This window comes from Polistes canadensis, unplaced genomic scaffold (assembly GCF_001313835.1).
Source record: "Polistes canadensis isolate GaletaPanama2010 unplaced genomic scaffold, ASM131383v1 scaffold_94, whole genome shotgun sequence".
Classification (NCBI taxonomy): Eukaryota; Metazoa; Arthropoda; class Insecta; order Hymenoptera; family Vespidae; genus Polistes; species Polistes canadensis.
The window spans coordinates 277789-294702 of record NW_014569641.1 but is presented as its reverse complement, the minus strand read 5'-3'; the positions used below and the strand labels follow the sequence as shown (position 1 = coordinate 294702).

Genomic DNA, 16914 nt, shown 5'->3' with positions numbered 1-16914 from the left:
TATATAATATTTATGTATCGTATCTCTTTTCTAGAAACGACAGGAAGCATACATTTTAAACGAATTCCATATATATTATACATATACATATATATATATGTTACCGTGAAAACCGCTCAGCTTCTGCATGCCTGAATAATTTAGTTGCATTTTCGTTGAGAATAGAGATGTTTGGGGTTAGGTAATTTCAACACGGGACACCCCGTACAGTTTCAACAGTAGGTGTATATGTATAGTATAGGTTTGTTACTATATATCCCTAGCATCGTTTCCAGTTCGGACCTCAGTTTCGAGCGGATTCCTCCAGGGACAGTACCTCGTCTTTATGCTTCCGCCGTTTCGCAAACAGAAATTGGAACGCGGGGATTAATGTTTCGCAATTAGAGGATCCCACCGAGTAGTTCTATCCTCTTCCATCTCTAAGATCTCGGATGAAAAATCTCACGTCGGAGGTTATACTCCTCCTTCGCGTACACCACTACTACTACTATTACTACTAATACTACTACTACCACTATTACTCCTTTTCCACGATGTTGGATAAACCTGTCCGACTTTTCATGCTCTACTTGCTCTTACTAAATCCTACTCGCCTGCTTATAATATTAGAAAAATTCCATCCCCTTCGTTCACCGAACTAACTGACGTTTAACAATATTTCTATTATTTCTTTTTGTTCAATTTATTTCATTTTCTTCATCGAACGAACGATTGAAACAAAAATGATACTTTTTTTTTATTACTACTACTACTATTTTATTCGCATGAATAAAAAAAAAAAAGAAAAAAAAAAAGAAGATCATTTTTGTTGGACAACGTGAAAACAATTCTTCCAACGTTGCCTGCCCCAATATTTAAGGAGAACAATTTTGCCCTCTTTGTTTTTTTTATCGCGAAATTCTTCGATGTTTTTCATATATATATATATATCGGAAAGAAAAAAGAATTAAAAATAGAAAAAAGAAAAAGGAAAGAATAATAAACAAATACCGGAGGAATATACGAGTTCTCGAACGATAGAGGCTACTGTTTTCTTTCATTTTCACGGATTAAAACAAAGTTTCCCTTTTTCCCATTAATAATATTCAAGTTTCCCAATTGTTTCCAATATTTTTCCTCCGGAATACTTTGAAAGTACAAAGTTTCGCGTTTAGCTCGATAGATAATATTTTATTTCGTTGCGTTGCATTCTTGTTAATCGTCTTAATCAATTAGAATCTTTTGTTGTTCTTGTTGTTTTGAAGTCGCAACATTTTTCTTTTCTTTTCCTTTTCTTTTCTTTATATTTTTCTTTTTTTTCTTTTTAACACGGCGAAGTGACAATTTCGAAAAGACAAGTTTAAAACAAGATTTTCATAGTACCTAGACGAATCATAAGAATGTCACAGTTGTGTAGGAGATGTGTTAGGTTTTTCAATAGGAATTTCATCGTGATCGATGCGACGATTTCAACGGGATTTAAAACGTATTCCGGTGCACACATATCCTATAGCTTTTTCCTCGTACTCGTGTCCTAAGGGATACCTAGCAAAAGCATCGAATAAAGTCCGATTTTCCGGACGACAATTCTAATCGTAAATTTTCTTTTCTTCCAATCATACAAAAGTATCACAACAACAACAACAACAACAGTAGTTAAGAATTCTCATTACGCTTTTCTCTCGGAAATAATAAAAATAATAAAAAAACAAAAGATATACGATAAAAATTGAACGCTAAATTTGTCTCTTAGAACGTGACGTTGCAGAAAAATTCCTTTTTGAGATGCCCATTGAAATCTAACACTTACTTGATATACCTCTCTCTCTAGTTTCAAATAAAAATCAGAATATAAAAAGTTATAATATTATTTTCTCAAATTTCGAAAATAAATGTCACAATAATATCATGAAATCTGACAAGTTTTGAGTATCTTTGATTTATGAAATAATAGGTTAACGATCGTCTCAATTTGCCGATCGTCAAAGACCTAAAATTTACCTTAAAAATAAGCATCTTTTGAGTGATCGTTCTTGCACAAAAGCAAGCTAGCTAGCTAGCTAGCTAGCAAGGGAGCAAGCAGAGTTCTCTTGAAGTGTGTATACATAGACGGAAATCCAGGGGAACAACAGTGAGAATGGAACGTTCGATCATCGGCTTTAGGATGAGGGCAATCGTATCGACGGTGGCCATTCAACTCCACGTCCACCTCCTCCTCTTTCTCCTCCTCATCCTCCACCTCCTCCACCTTCTCATCTAGCCACGGTACGTCGATTCTCGCTTTCGCGGTATCACCGTCGACGAACCGAAAATCGGAACGTCAATTCGAGTTGGTAGGTTTATCCATAGCCGTCGAATCCCTAGCTCTTGTAACGTGAGTTACAGAGACGAGTAGTAGTAGTAGTAGTAGTAGTAGTCCAGGTGTCTGCCTGCCGCATGCTCGACGGGACAAAATTACAATTACACCTCGTAAATTATTTAGGAACTATTCTGTTCTCTGTTCTGGCTAACGTTGAAGGTAGAACGCTGGCTAAGCCATCCCTACAACGGGGGGGGGGAGAGAGAGAGAGAGAGAAGGGTAGAGAAAAGGGATGAGGGTTGAACGTAACCCTGTAGCAGTTCTGAATCGAGGGTGCTCTCCTAGTCGGGTCAAATTGCAACAAATTAACCGCGTTAATCACCCACCAAGAGACTAAACTTTTCCTACCTGTCGGCTAAACTTTACCTCTCCCACATCTCATCTTCTCTGTGATGTATAAATATTGTCCGTTAAGGTTCCACCGCAAACCCCATGCTCTCGTATCTTTTTAGGCTTCGCTACTTTTCTAAACTACCATCATCTCTCCCAACTCTTTCTCATAATCGTTGGATAAAAACTCTTCTTCTTGTTATGTTATAAAAAAAGCCCCAAGCCGAGTTCTCGATCTTGTATATTTTTTAATATTACGATTATTTTGTGTGTGTGTGTGTGTGTAAGTTAGACGCGGGGATTTAAAAAATGTATAAAACGGGTAATGTAGTATTAATACGAAACATACCTAAACTCCTGACCCTAGCCCTACTTTACTTCACCCTATTTCACCCTACTTCACCCGGTTGTTTACATTACGAAATTATTGCCAAGCTGGTGCACCGTTAATACGAGCCTGAATTACACGACTACATATATACTGGCCGATTAAATTAACGATTCACGGTGGCCTCTATTAACGAGAACCTAGGCCGCGATGGTTGGTTGCTTTGTAATAATTAAAAATCGTTTCGGGCGTTACGCTAATAGGCAAACACAAACCATACCTCTTAATACAACTACTACTACTACTACTACTACTGCTAACTATTACGATTACTATTACTATACTAGTCGTATTTTTTTCGCTTGTATTTTTCCGGTGCGATAGTTCGCGCGGAAAATTAGCTACCGGTCTGCAATGCAACGGATATCACCATTCCCACCGATCGAAAATGGTTATCTGAGAGAAAACCTGATGGGTAGTTCGACATAAAGGGGAGGGGTGGTAGATCGAACGGCGGAATTACTTCAATCAGGAAAACGATGTATTCGAGACGCAAAAAAATAATGCTAATGCGTGGTGCACCGAAAATATCAGTTAAGTTTTTTCGGTTATTTGAGAACAAACAGCTTTAAATAGCCTCTAACCCTTTTTCTTTTCTTTTTGTATTGTTTTATTCATGCATAATATAGATTTTCCATAAGAATTAAAGTCAATTGTTTAATTGTTGAATTAATTAATTGTCCCTAACAATGTTAGGAAAAATTGTAGTACGATAAAATGATTGAAATAATTTTGACAGTGTAATAGTTGTGGTATGAATCGAATTTCTGTTTTAGATGTTTGAAAAATGTTACGTATCTCGAGAGAGATATTTAGAATGGTTACTGAAAATGAATTTATGTAAAAAAGTTTGCTTGGATTTTATATAGAAAAAGTAATTGAAATAATATTCGAAGGAAATCAATCGATTAACTTTCGACGGTTATTTTTGCAGAAAGTTGGTAATTCAGATTTTCAGTATGGTCGTTAACTGTTCAGAAAAATCCTACCTAAAAATAACAATTAAAACGATAAGGGGAAAGAAAAGGAAGGAAAATGTAAAGAGAACAAAAAATTCTTCCAATTTGAAGGAATCTATATTTTCCATAAACCCGTAGATTTAGTTTATACGATATCAAGTATTCGTTATTTCAACAAACGAACGACTCTACCTTCATCCCCTGCTGCTACTCCCCTCCCCTCACCTTCCGTCATCACTTTTAACATGATATTATACCGAAATGTTTGTGTACTTTGATATCGCGGTTGACTTGTTTGCCGAAAAAAAAAAATGAAAGAGGAAAATTTTTCGGTACGGAAAATGGGAAGAAGGCAAAGAAATAAAAGAAACGATAAGTTAACGCAAAAATAAGAGGAATAGAATTACATCATAGGACTGGCAGAAAGATGGGCAAATGGATGGATGGATGGGTGGGTGGATGGATGGATGAGATGGATGGACGAATAAACACACACACAAACATATAATATCGAGAAAAATAATTAAAACACTCGAAGAATATTTTTTTATGACAGATTCCAAAGAACTTATTATTATTCTTATATACAATACGCTAATAAATTTATTAATACTTCTTATATTATTCAATTAGAACGCCTTTCCAGAAAATACTCGTAAAAAAATGCCTTTTTTTGGCAACCAAATACTTTGGGATTATGGATTTTACCGAAATAAAATTTTTCATTATTTTATTTGTTTTTACTCCCTTTTCTTTATCTTTTTCTTTTTGGCAAAAGGAAACTTCAGTAGAAGAAAGATAAAAAAGGATAGAAGAATAAGAGTTCGTGCGAATATATCCTTCGTGCAATCAACTAACAAACTTGCCAAACAACAACCCTTTTCGTGACCTATTCTCAACCCCTTCTTCTATCTCACTCCATCCCGTCCCACAACTATTTCTATTCTTGACGCATAAACAAGTACTTCTCTTTCGGCAATGATTACAGGAGAGGTACTAATTCACTCTGTTACTTTTTTACAAACATTCAAAGCCGGGGATATACATTTTCTTGTTTTTTATTACACTCGGCTTTCTTTAATTCCCCTTTTTTTATCTTTCCTTTTTTTAACTTACTTTAAAATCCATTCACGGGGTTCATGAGGAATTATTTTCATTTGTTAAATATAGCTTAACGTTTGATAACATGTTCGTCAATATATAATTGCAATATTTAGAAAAAAATAATAAAATTATAAAAATATTATGTGCAAAATAATCGTCGATACCCAAAAACTAAGATTAAGAAATTTGATTATCAGTTTATATATAAAAATTGGACTATACTATAATTTGACTTATTGTTAAACGGAAGAATAGTTAAAACTAACGAACTAAAAGATATAATTAAAATAGATATATAAACCCTATAAGAGCAATCGAAACGAAACAACCAAACGAGTCGATGGTAGAGGGCTGGGGTTCGTCCAGTGAGAATCACCGTGGTGGTGGGTGGTGGCTATCCACGAAGTACCGTAAATTTTGTCATGGTATATATTCAAGCACACGTAGAGAGAGAGAGAGAGAGAAAGAGAAAAAGGGAAAGAGAGAGGTGGTGGCTAACATCGAAACGCTCGACATAATAACGTTTCGACGCCGATCGTAAATTTACTTTCGATGTTGGGCCTTCCTACGGATTTAACCGCTATTGGTATTCCCTCTTTATATTCCCACCACCGATTTATCTTACCAACAAAAGCTACGCCGAAGTGTTTGCTTATATTTTTTCTTTTTCTCTCTTTTTTTTCTTTTTCTTTTTTTTTTTGTTAAGATCAATCAAATTATTTGCCTACATTTTTCCTTTCTTTTTTTGGTTAATCCTAAAACTACTAACTGGAGTAGATATCTACCCCAAGTAAACTTAAATTATATGAAGATTTCATCGTTTTTCAGTACTTTCATTTATTTCAATCGATTTTTCATCGATTTAACTTTAGTCAAATTAAATTTGTTCTTGACCATTCTCTTTGGTATGAAAAAAACAACAAAAATTCATATACTTAAAAGTCTGATTATTGCTATCAGAACAGTTTTTAGGAATAAAAACCCATTGGGTTAAATATATATCCCAGTTTGTAGTTTGGGAGTTTAAAAAATAAGTTTGTAGTTCTAGGGTTAATTTCTTGTTGCAACAATTGAAGAAGAAGAAGGAAGGAAAATCTAAGAATTATTTTCTGATCAGACTCTCCTACGTTTATACGTTTAGTATTAAATTTAACACTTAAGTATTCGATCCTAAATTAAATATAAAATATCACGAACTTTTTGTTAATTCAACATATTCATAACAACAGCCATATACGATCGGACATTTATAAATAATAAATGTTCAATGTTGTTCGCGTTCAAACTGGTCAGACATAAAAATATTACAAAATTATTCAAGTTGAATTTATAAAACACATACGCAGAAATACTCCGCGACCAGACATAAAGATCGATTAATTATTTAATCCAATCACTTTTCGAACGTCCCTATATGTCTCGGAATATATTATTTTTTTTTTTTTTAATTTTAAAAAAGAAAGAAACCAGACGGGATCAATTAAAATTTAAACAGCTTCATCCTACTCAATTTCTATCACGTACCGGTATGCACATTTTTGTTTGTTTGTTCGTATCTGCAAAATCTCCAATTGAGAGAAGGATATACTATTATAATATTATTACTATTATTATTATAATAATTAAGTTCTTATTTTAGCGAGCATTATTATAGGAGAATCGATAACTCATTGTTTCATTAAATCCTTTTTCTTTGTCCCTTTGATGTCATCTTTGCTTGAAGGACACGCGATTATTTCGATCTTCTTCTTCCTTTTCTATCTTGGTATCTTTCTAAGAATTTACACTGTAAAAATGTAGGTTAAGCAGAGAGAAAAAAAGAAAAAGAAAAAGAAAAAGAATGAGAATGAGAGAGAGAGAGAAATAGATAGGATAATTATGCTCTTAGAGTTGTAACTACCTAACAGTACTTAAAAACGCATCTTAAACGTTTTACTTGTTCTTATTTTTAATACACAGCTTTGATTCGGACCGGTTTTCTCGTTCTCCTGTATATACACCTGAATATCGTTACTGTCTTTGAATATAAATGGAATGAACGATCGTATGAAATAGAAAGAGAGAAAATTAGAATGAAAGAGAGAGAGAGAGAGAGAATAAAGGTCATAACTGTTGAAGCTAATACTCATAGAATCGTACTTTACAGTTGGATTATCGTGTCTCCTAACGATATCGTTCGAAAATCGGATTGGACTAGGAAAGGTTGTGGCTAAGGTCAATCTATGAACCTTCTCAAATTCGATCTCGTGGCTTTTCGATACCGTGAACATCTAAGAGAAGAGGAAGAGAGAGAGAGAGAGAGAGAGAGAGTCTGTACTATCTTCATTTCATATACACTACCAACCAAAAGTTTGAAATCTCGTGGTTCGTTGATTTTCATCAATAGAAATAGATTCTTAAAAGATTTATCTTTAATTAACAAGATTACTGATGTATGTCTAAGTTATAAATATTATAAGATTCATCCTATAAGTGTTTATTGATCGGTAATGTAAAAATAGGTTCCTAGAAAACATGAAAATTCGATAGAAGAAAAAAGAAACCAAATACAAGATGTAAAATATAATATATTACACATTTTATTGCTACATCACACTGATATAAATATTCCTACACGTGTCTTAACTATAATATTCATTTGAAACAAATCCTATAAATGTAAGATTATTTTCAATTGCATAAATATATTCCTCCCAATTATCAAGTTCATTTGATTTGTATATTAGTTAATGGCACAATGATTAGAAAACTTTTGGTGGGTAGTGTATTTGAAAGGTTTGCTAGAGTAGACCAATGGATAGTAAAGACACCTTCGAGAGATTCCGTAGAAATAGAAGAGAAAGGGGAGGATAGGTGGAAACTCAGAGGGAGAGTCTCAGTTAGTATAATGCGCTAGGAGTCTAGTCATTTTGTAGGAATAGCACACTGCTTTCTCACAATCTTAGAGTCCTAGACTTCATGCGTTAACCTCCCACTATCTCTTACTATTCCTATGAATATTCTATGTGTGATATGTATATATATATATACATATATATATATATATATGTTCTGATCGAGAGAAATTCCCAAAATTGCTAACATTACCACGGGACAAAGTCTAGGCATTTGGAATCCTGATTCTCTACACCGAGCTTTAAACGAGGATTGCTATACGTTATAACCTTGGAGACTTCGATGATAACTGTTTGAAGATTTTCGACACTTATACCGTGAAACGTTTCTATCTCCTATGTAGATAAACTAGATTTTTATAACTCTTACTCTTTTAACTAAATTACTCAAAATATTAGACTTATTATTTCTTTATATTTTTCATTTTCTTCTTTTTTCATTTTTATTTTCGTTCATATTCAAGCGTATGCATAATTATCGAATTCAATGGGTTTGCTGTATTAACAATAAATCTGTTGTTTTTTTGTTTTTTCTTGCTTCTTTTCAATGTGGATATACCTAAAGGCTACGACCTACTTTTATTTATATATATATATATAAATTTCAAATATCCATTCTCCCTATTATTTCTCCCTTATTATTCTTTATCTTTTAAAGGAGTTTTATAAGAGATGATAATAACACCCCCTGGGAATGATTTAAAACTTTCAAGGATTGAACGCATTGTCTCGTGATACTCGACCGACTTCTTAACCTTTCTTTTTTTTTTCTAAATATATCACAGGGGTGATATTTAATATTGAACATTTTTTTTTAGTTATAATAAAGAGGGAGGTGGAAGGTTACGATATAATTCAAAATTCGTATGGATGTTGTATCGAGAAATATTTGCATTAGAATTTATGCAGGTATTTGAATCTTCGAACAGGTTTTATTGGGATACCGAATTTGAGAGCTGATTTTCGATTTGGAAAATATGGTTGGAAAATATATAATATAATACATTAAAGAAAATAATTTTGTAATAAATCTTTGTGAAACACTGTGTGTTTTTTTCTGCAAGATAATTAAATGTCAGAATTTGGATGGAAATAAATCAGATCTTAAAATATTAAAATCTCACATAATATAAAGTACCCCATAGGCTTTGAATTCATTAAATTTATATATATATATATATCTAAAAAAGAGTAAAAAAATATAGATCAAACGTTTCTATGGGGAAAAGACAGATAATAAAATACTAACGAACAGGAATATTTGGAATCAGGATAGAAAAGTGTTAGATAGTAGGAAGTGAAGTCTTGAGTTGTCGGTTGGTGCTGGTGGAAAGTACGTGTGCACGAAACCCCCATGAATTACTAAGACGTAGAACGTATAAATATAAAATAACGCGAGATATAGGGTGAAAGTCGAGCGACGTTAGGCTATGGCATAAGTCTGACGTAATGATACATCACCGTAATGAAAGCACGCCTATGCGACAAGCTCTACACCATCACTGACTTCACCATCTTTCTCTTCCTGCAATATAACAAATGCTATATTTCTCTCTCTCTTTCTTCTACACGTAGTTCTTTTATACTCTTACACGTCACACACATTATTACCATATTTTATAAATCATGCATTATTATTTTATATACCGATCCGGAAACATATTTTTAATTGATTCGATTCTTTGGAAAGAATTACCCAAAAAGCCAAAAACATATTTGAATAAATTTGTAATTGTTATATTATTGTAATATAATTGTTTTATAAATCAATTTTGTTTAATAAGTTTTTTCAACAAATATTAATGGATCTATCAAATTATAGTTGAAAGAAAAATATATTACAGTAATATATTATTAATCCTATTGTACTCGTCATACTTAATTCTACTTATTTAAAAAAGTAAAAATATATATCGTATAAATGTTAATAAAAGAAAAATATTGGAAAATAGAGTCGTGAAAGATAATTCACGTTACTACACGGGGGTAAATGTATAATACTCGATAGTGTCGAGTCGAAAAAGCTTTCCTAAATCCCTTGTGGTTTGAAGTCATGGGTATAAAGGATTATGGGAAAAGAGCCGCGAGCGAACGAGCGTTTCCTATCTTAAGGTCTTTGAATGGAAGGAAGGGTTTGAGAGAACTACGAGAATACGAGCCCTACTGGGATCAAACAATCGTCGCGAATTAGCAGGGAATAGAAAAGGTGTGGTAGAAATGTATATGTGTGTGTGAGTGCATAGGTTTGACGAAGACGATAAACTACGACAAGTAAAAGTAAAATGCAAGAGGAGGAGGAAGAGGAGGAGGAGGACAACGGATGGTGGTCTCGAATAGAAACGTATGACTAAAAAGGGAATATGTAGGATAAAAAAATATGTAACTCGTTGACACGGGTGATCCCCCGCGAGACTGGAATGCGATTATGCAGTCAAATGAGATTGTGGCATATGCATGAGCTCTTTCTCTCCCTTTTACAAAACCCCCAACCCAACAACGGGCTCTTTCTTCTCGATTCCCTTCGTATATCCCTTCCACGTGGTACCCCCATTCTCTCAAATTCGTCTTCTTTCCCCCCATCCTATTCTTTTCTCATCCCCCATTAGCTTTTACGCATTAACAGTACCTTTTATATCACTATTTCTTTATATATATATATATTGTGGGTATTACATAGATTGAAAAGCGAGTATTATAAATTTCATAAGGGCAGTGTATAAAATTTTCGTTTTTTAGTTCAATGGTAAATAAAAAAGAAGGATTTTTCCCCTTTTTTTTTTATAATTAAAACCATTTTAAATGATCGCGAGAGAAGAAGAAAAAAATGTTTAAACTTTTAACGACTAGCACAAGTCTCGTTTTAAGAGTTTTCGATAATTCCTGGCTCGTTTTTCTTGATAATCGATTCCACCTAAATTTCAAAGCGACCACTCTAACTTCGTTTTTATTATTTAATTTTTTTTTTTTTCTTTTGGGTTTCTATTTATCTACTCTCTTGTTTTTCTTTAGTCGTGTACATTCCAAAGAATCTTAAGAATCTTTAAACGTTTTTACTTTCTCCCTCTTTTTTTTTTTTCGTTTTTTCAAAGGGAAAAACTACCCAGGAGATATTTTTTTTAAGCTCCTTACGAGGATAGACAGGATTGGAACTTCCACGCGGCCATTACTTTCTTTTTCCTTTTCCTTTATAATTTCCAAACAAATTACTCGACCGAATGGTACCGTCTTCTTTCGACGGATTTTCGAATATACGACGAAAAAGAGAAATAAGAAAAAGAAAGGCGAAAAAAAGGGAAGAAGGTTGTAATTAGTCCTAGTATTTTTCTTATTGACTAAGGGTGGCCCTAAAAGTATCATATAAAAATATATAAATAACGTATCTATTTGATATACACAAATATAATACATAATCCTATAATATTATAAATAATAAAAAAAAGTATATAAATTTCAACGCGTGATATAATTAAATAGAATTTATAAACGTAGTCACGATAGAAATTGTTTTAAATTTTTCATCATAAATCTTAAATGTATTATTACAAAATAATACTCTACTTACGAGTATATCGATCGATTCCAAAATAATATACCTCCTAAATATATTATAAAAGTCAATAATTTTTAATTGATCAAGATAAAAATAATAGTTACGAATTAATCGTATGGTAATTCGATGGTATTTAACTGATCGATTGATAAATTCGGATTTAACTGATCAATTGACGTATTTAAAATGAAATAAAAAGAAACGAATGTAATTAAAGGAAATGTTCGTATAAGAAAAAAAAAACAGGTCAAAGTCTTGAAATAGATTGTCGTTGGTACAACTAATCGTACGATTGATATTTAAGAGATAGACTGACCTACCTTATACGGTCACCACCTCGTGTCCTTTGTAAGACACAGAAATAAAAGGAAGAATAAAAAGAAAAAGAATAAGGGAAAGAAAGAAAGAAAGGGTGATGGAAGACGGGTGGTAAAGGAAAAAAGAAGAAAAGAAAGTGGGTCAACCGCGTGAAGTATCCAAGGACAGTGCAAGTTGAGAGGTGTTTGAATAATATACGCGTGTTCTCGTCAGCCATACTTTACCTGCTACCAAGTATCGGATAATTTGTGCTACTGGAAAAAGACTTCAATTGTAACGTCATTTCTGAATCAAATTAGTATTATTATTATTATTATTATTATTATTACTATTATATGTATATTGGTACCCTTCTTCTTCATTGATATCACTTATCAAAATTATATTCAACGTCAGAACTTTTAAATGAAATTTTGTTTAACCAACAAAATATTTCGAATTTTCTTTTGAAATAATCTACTACACTTTTTTTTAGATTAATTAAACAATTTTAAATAGATTTTTGTAACGAATAGTTTTTTAATTAATTAGCAAATGATAAAACAATAAATGTTGCAATTGATTATTAAGAAGAAGTATATAAGCTAATGATTATAAACAGATTATTTTTAATAAGATAAATATATTACGTTTATATGAGATAATTGCATCGACAAATGGATCACGTCACATATTTTTGTATGAAAAAAGAATAAGAATACAACAACAAAAAAGCTTTTAATAAAAACTTTTCTTCATACTTTACTGAGGTATTTCATATATTTTACTAATTTATGCATGTTTCATTCAAAAATTTCGAAACTCCATGTTTAGCCTATAAAAAGTTTAATTTTAAATAACGTAGAAATACTGTTACCACAACCATTGCATATATTTTCTTTCTCTTTAAAAAAAAACACACACATAAAATTAAAAAACCAAGAGTGAAAGAGAGAGAGACAGTGAGAAGGGGGTAGACAAATAAAACAGGATAGTTAAAATAAAAAAAAGGTCAAAGCGTATCCCGTTAATGTATGCGTTTACGTATAAAAGTCGATCGCTAACGTAAATTCACCGAATCAGAGTCCATGCCAACCCCAACGAGAGGGTAGGTGGAAAAAGAAAAAAAAAAAAGAAAAAATTCCTCCGAATTCGAAGTTCCGTGTTTCCAACGTAAATCTCCCCTAAACATGAACGTCTAGTTCGAGCATATAAATTCTCGAAATAGACGTTAGTACAGTGACCTACATAATTTCCACGGAAAACAGCTGGCTAACACTGTCATACGTCTTTAAATCTATGTGTTTTTTTCTTTTCCCCCCATGGATGAATATCGATTACCGATAACAACGAAATATTATATTCCTCCGATTTCAGTAAGTAAGACTAACATATACTCTATCATAAAAAAGAATAACTAGAACAAATACTTACTTTTTCTAAATTAAAACACAATAACATAGTTGTAATGCATAAAAGATATATCAAATATCTGATTTACAGAAAAATTGTAAATCATTTGACGTGGGTTCTTGAAATGACTGTGATTATTCGTTTCGTTTTTTCTTTTTTTAAGAACATTAATTAAACATTTGTTTGTAAATTGGCGTTAAACGATATTGAATTTTGTTTTTTTTTTATTTGCTTTACTAAGTAAAGTAAATTTTGATTGACACCCAATGATTTGATATTAATTATTCGCTTAATGAATGTATTGTTTAAACAACGTTAACAAACACAAACGATAAGTATATAATAATATATATTATTTGTTACCTTAGAAATGTTTTCAAATGGATTTCAAACAAAAAAATATCCAAGTTATCCAGTAGGAAGCTATATTCGATATCGATAGAGTTTATTACATATTTTATACGATACGACATACATGATCCTTGAAAAAGGACTCTCTCATCAAACACAAGAGTCAAAGGCACGATCCTAAAAAATTATTATACAAGATATCACTCCACTTTAATTAATCATAAAATTTCGATCTATTTTAAATAAACTTCAACTGATATATATATATACATATACATATACATATACATATTTCTGTTTATTCGTATTCGTTAAAAACATTCACTATATATTATGTAGGTACGAGTAGAATATTTTAATGAAAAAAATATATCGATTTAACGATCCTTACGCGACGATTTCTCAACGTGGTTTGACAAACGAAAATCATACGTCGATCTTAGTGATCCTGCACATGCGCAAACAGGAGGGCCAAGTTTAGTACCAGGAGAGGACCTCGATCATTCCCCTCCTACCAAACTCGTCCATTCTTAGGATACGAAAATCGAGCAAAGAACTGGGTCAAATGTATGTTTTTAAATAGCCTACTTCTCTCTTTCTCTCTAACATGTGTGTGTGTGTATTTTGTTGTTGTTGTTATTGTTAAAGTGGATATGTCAAAATCGTTGAACTTTCGATATTGATTTCATTTATTATTTTATTTCATTTAAAATTACGAATATTAATATTCATATTTAGTTATAATCTTCTGTATCATCTAAGTCATTGAAAAACTCGATCATTTTATAATAAAAAGTCAGATGAAAATCACTATACATAAACAGTTTACACCGAAGAGGATTGCTAGATCAGATTCCATTTGTTCCGCTTGTCACCCTATGACATATGTCCTTACCATGCCGACGTATACGTAGATCTAACACACTTTCCCCATACTGATGGCTCTTTACGTCTAACTTATAGAATACATAGTTACTACGTAATTGCTTTAGAGACAAAATATAATAATATATTCCAGTAAAAGTCACTAAATGCATTTTCATCTTTTTTTTTTGTTGATGAGAATATTACTTGTTAACACCATTCAAAATAATATCGATAAAAAGCGTGAAATTTATAGCATACTTTTCTTAAATCTACTTTTTACTTCTCCCACCCCCCATTAAAAATTTATTTCACTGGCAATACCTTAGATTAGCATAAATGTATTTTGACTTAACGTAAAAATGATATATAATACATACTTATGTGTACACCATAGGTTTTAGTTATCAATTATGAGTTATCCTCTTTATGTGCATAAGTTATATCCAATTAAACATACGTTTCGTTAATAGTGACCATAATTTTCTCTTTAGGAGCCAGTTTCCATCTAAAATATTTGAAATACAAACAGTGTTGAAATAGAGTTGCCTTCTTGTCGAAGTAATGTCGTGAAATATCGAAGAGTTTCGATTGACTCTACCGTTCTAAACATTTCTCCTAACGTAAACAAGAGTTGTCGTTCCCTAAAGGGTTTCCAGTTAAAGATAGAAAGACCCCATAAGGAAAAAAGAGAGAGAGAGAGAGAGAGAGAGAGTGAAAGAAGGGAAAGGGGGATAGGAAATGGAGAACAAATTTACTGGATAGTAGTTTTACACTGAAACTTCAAACAAAAACCTGGAACATTCTTAACACGTTCCGTATCACGTGCACCATTACTGGTACACGTGGCCTGGTAACGAAACTTTTTCGAAAAGAGATCTCAATACTGCACTTGTCAAACTTGATCTTAATATTCTAATACGAGGAAACATTTCATCTATTAAAATCTACAAAACTTTAACTTTAGATTCATTTGAAAATCTAACCAAACTTTTGCCGAACAAAATTGTAAATGTGGCATTATTCGGAAAAGGGAAAACCATTCGGGAAGAAGTATTTTTTTTAAATCTGACATAACTTAAACGCAATCATCGTATATTCTTAAAAGAATAGCTCTCTCCTATCACTTTTCGATCTAAGTTTAAGCTTGTAAAATTGATTGGTTTTCTTGGTCCTCTCGAATGAAGTTTAGGCTGCCACCAGGAAGAAGATAGAAGTACTTGGTCGCGCTCATTGAACAGGATTGTCCTGGTGAAGGCACCAAAGCGAACAGGAGCACTCCACTTATCTCACAATCACTTAGAAACCGATCCACTCTTCTAGCAGCAAACTCCACCTTTGGGAACACGGCACGCAAGTATAATAATAATCCTCAACTTAACAAGAATTGCATATCTTTGCGAATAAAGTAGTTGCAACAACAGTGTGACAATAGGAAAAATCATTCGCTGAGAAATCCCACGACGGACGATAACGTTAATAACGATCATCTTGGCTACGTGCATTAATGCAACTTTGTTCTTCTTGTTGTTGTTGTTGTTGTTTAATTTCTTTACTTTCGTCTATCCATCTTAAAAAAAAAAGAAACAAGAAAAAAAATAAAAAAAGGTAGAAGTAAAAGGTTTGCATTTTTCCTTCTACTTCTGCTTCTTCTTATTCTTTCTCTTAGCCGTTAGAAAGGGCGTATCAAAACGCAAGTGCAGGTTGGGTGTGGGGGTTGGGAGGGGACCACAGTACCACGTAGCTAATTATCCCCGAGAGGGTAGGAAGGTCCTGAAGGGTGATCTATTCGCTGGAAGGAATTTCTTCGAGTGAAAGCGAAGCGATGAGCTAGATGGGGAAGTATCAAGAGAGAAAGAGAGAGAATGAAATAGTAGAAAGGGGGTGGAAGGGGAAAGAAGAAGAAAATGTAAAAGGACGAATGGAAAGAGGGTCAGCGACGAGGGAGGGAAAAGAGGAGGAATGCAAATGAGAGAAGGAAAAGTAGAGAAGAGCCAAGGAAGGAACTTCTCTTCCTCTTCTTCTTCTTCTTCTTCTTCTTCTTCTCTCTTATTCTATCTTTCTTACTCAGAGAACGTTTCTCTATCTTTCTTATAGTTACTCTCTTACTCTCTCGAAGAGTAGAGAGAGCACTGTAGAAGGCAAGCCAACCTTGTCGGGGGTCAGGGGAGGAATGAGAGATGTAAGGTAATTAAAGCGAACGTGCACCATCTTGTAGGAGATTTAAAAGCTCGTAACTTTTTATGATTTACATTCCTTTCATTTAGTCGCACGTTCCTCTACGGATAGACTACCCATTCTCTCCTTCCTACTTTTACTCTATCTACTTCTACTTCTTCTTCTTCTTCTTTTCCTTTCCTTTCCTTTACTCTTTCTTTCTTTCATTCTGTTTCTTACTATTTCATGCTCCTCCTTTCTATCTTTGT

The 16914-nt window shown here is 32.8% G+C and overlaps 1 protein-coding gene across 8 annotated transcripts in view; it reads right to left on the bottom strand.

Annotated features, from left to right (window-relative positions):
• The window catches only part of LOC106787167 (zeta-sarcoglycan), a 193423-nt gene that overhangs the window by 135813 nt on the left and 40696 nt on the right, over positions 1–16914 (bottom strand). Inside the window, exon 1 of one of the 8 annotated variants that reach the window (XM_014749296.1) lies at positions 13637–13759. The exons of the other annotated variants lie outside the window; for them this stretch is intronic. The gene's annotated coding sequence lies outside the window, so the exon portion shown is untranslated. Of the gene's footprint in view, positions 1–13636; positions 13760–16914 lie in introns of those variants that run through there. 8 annotated transcript variants of the gene reach the window in all.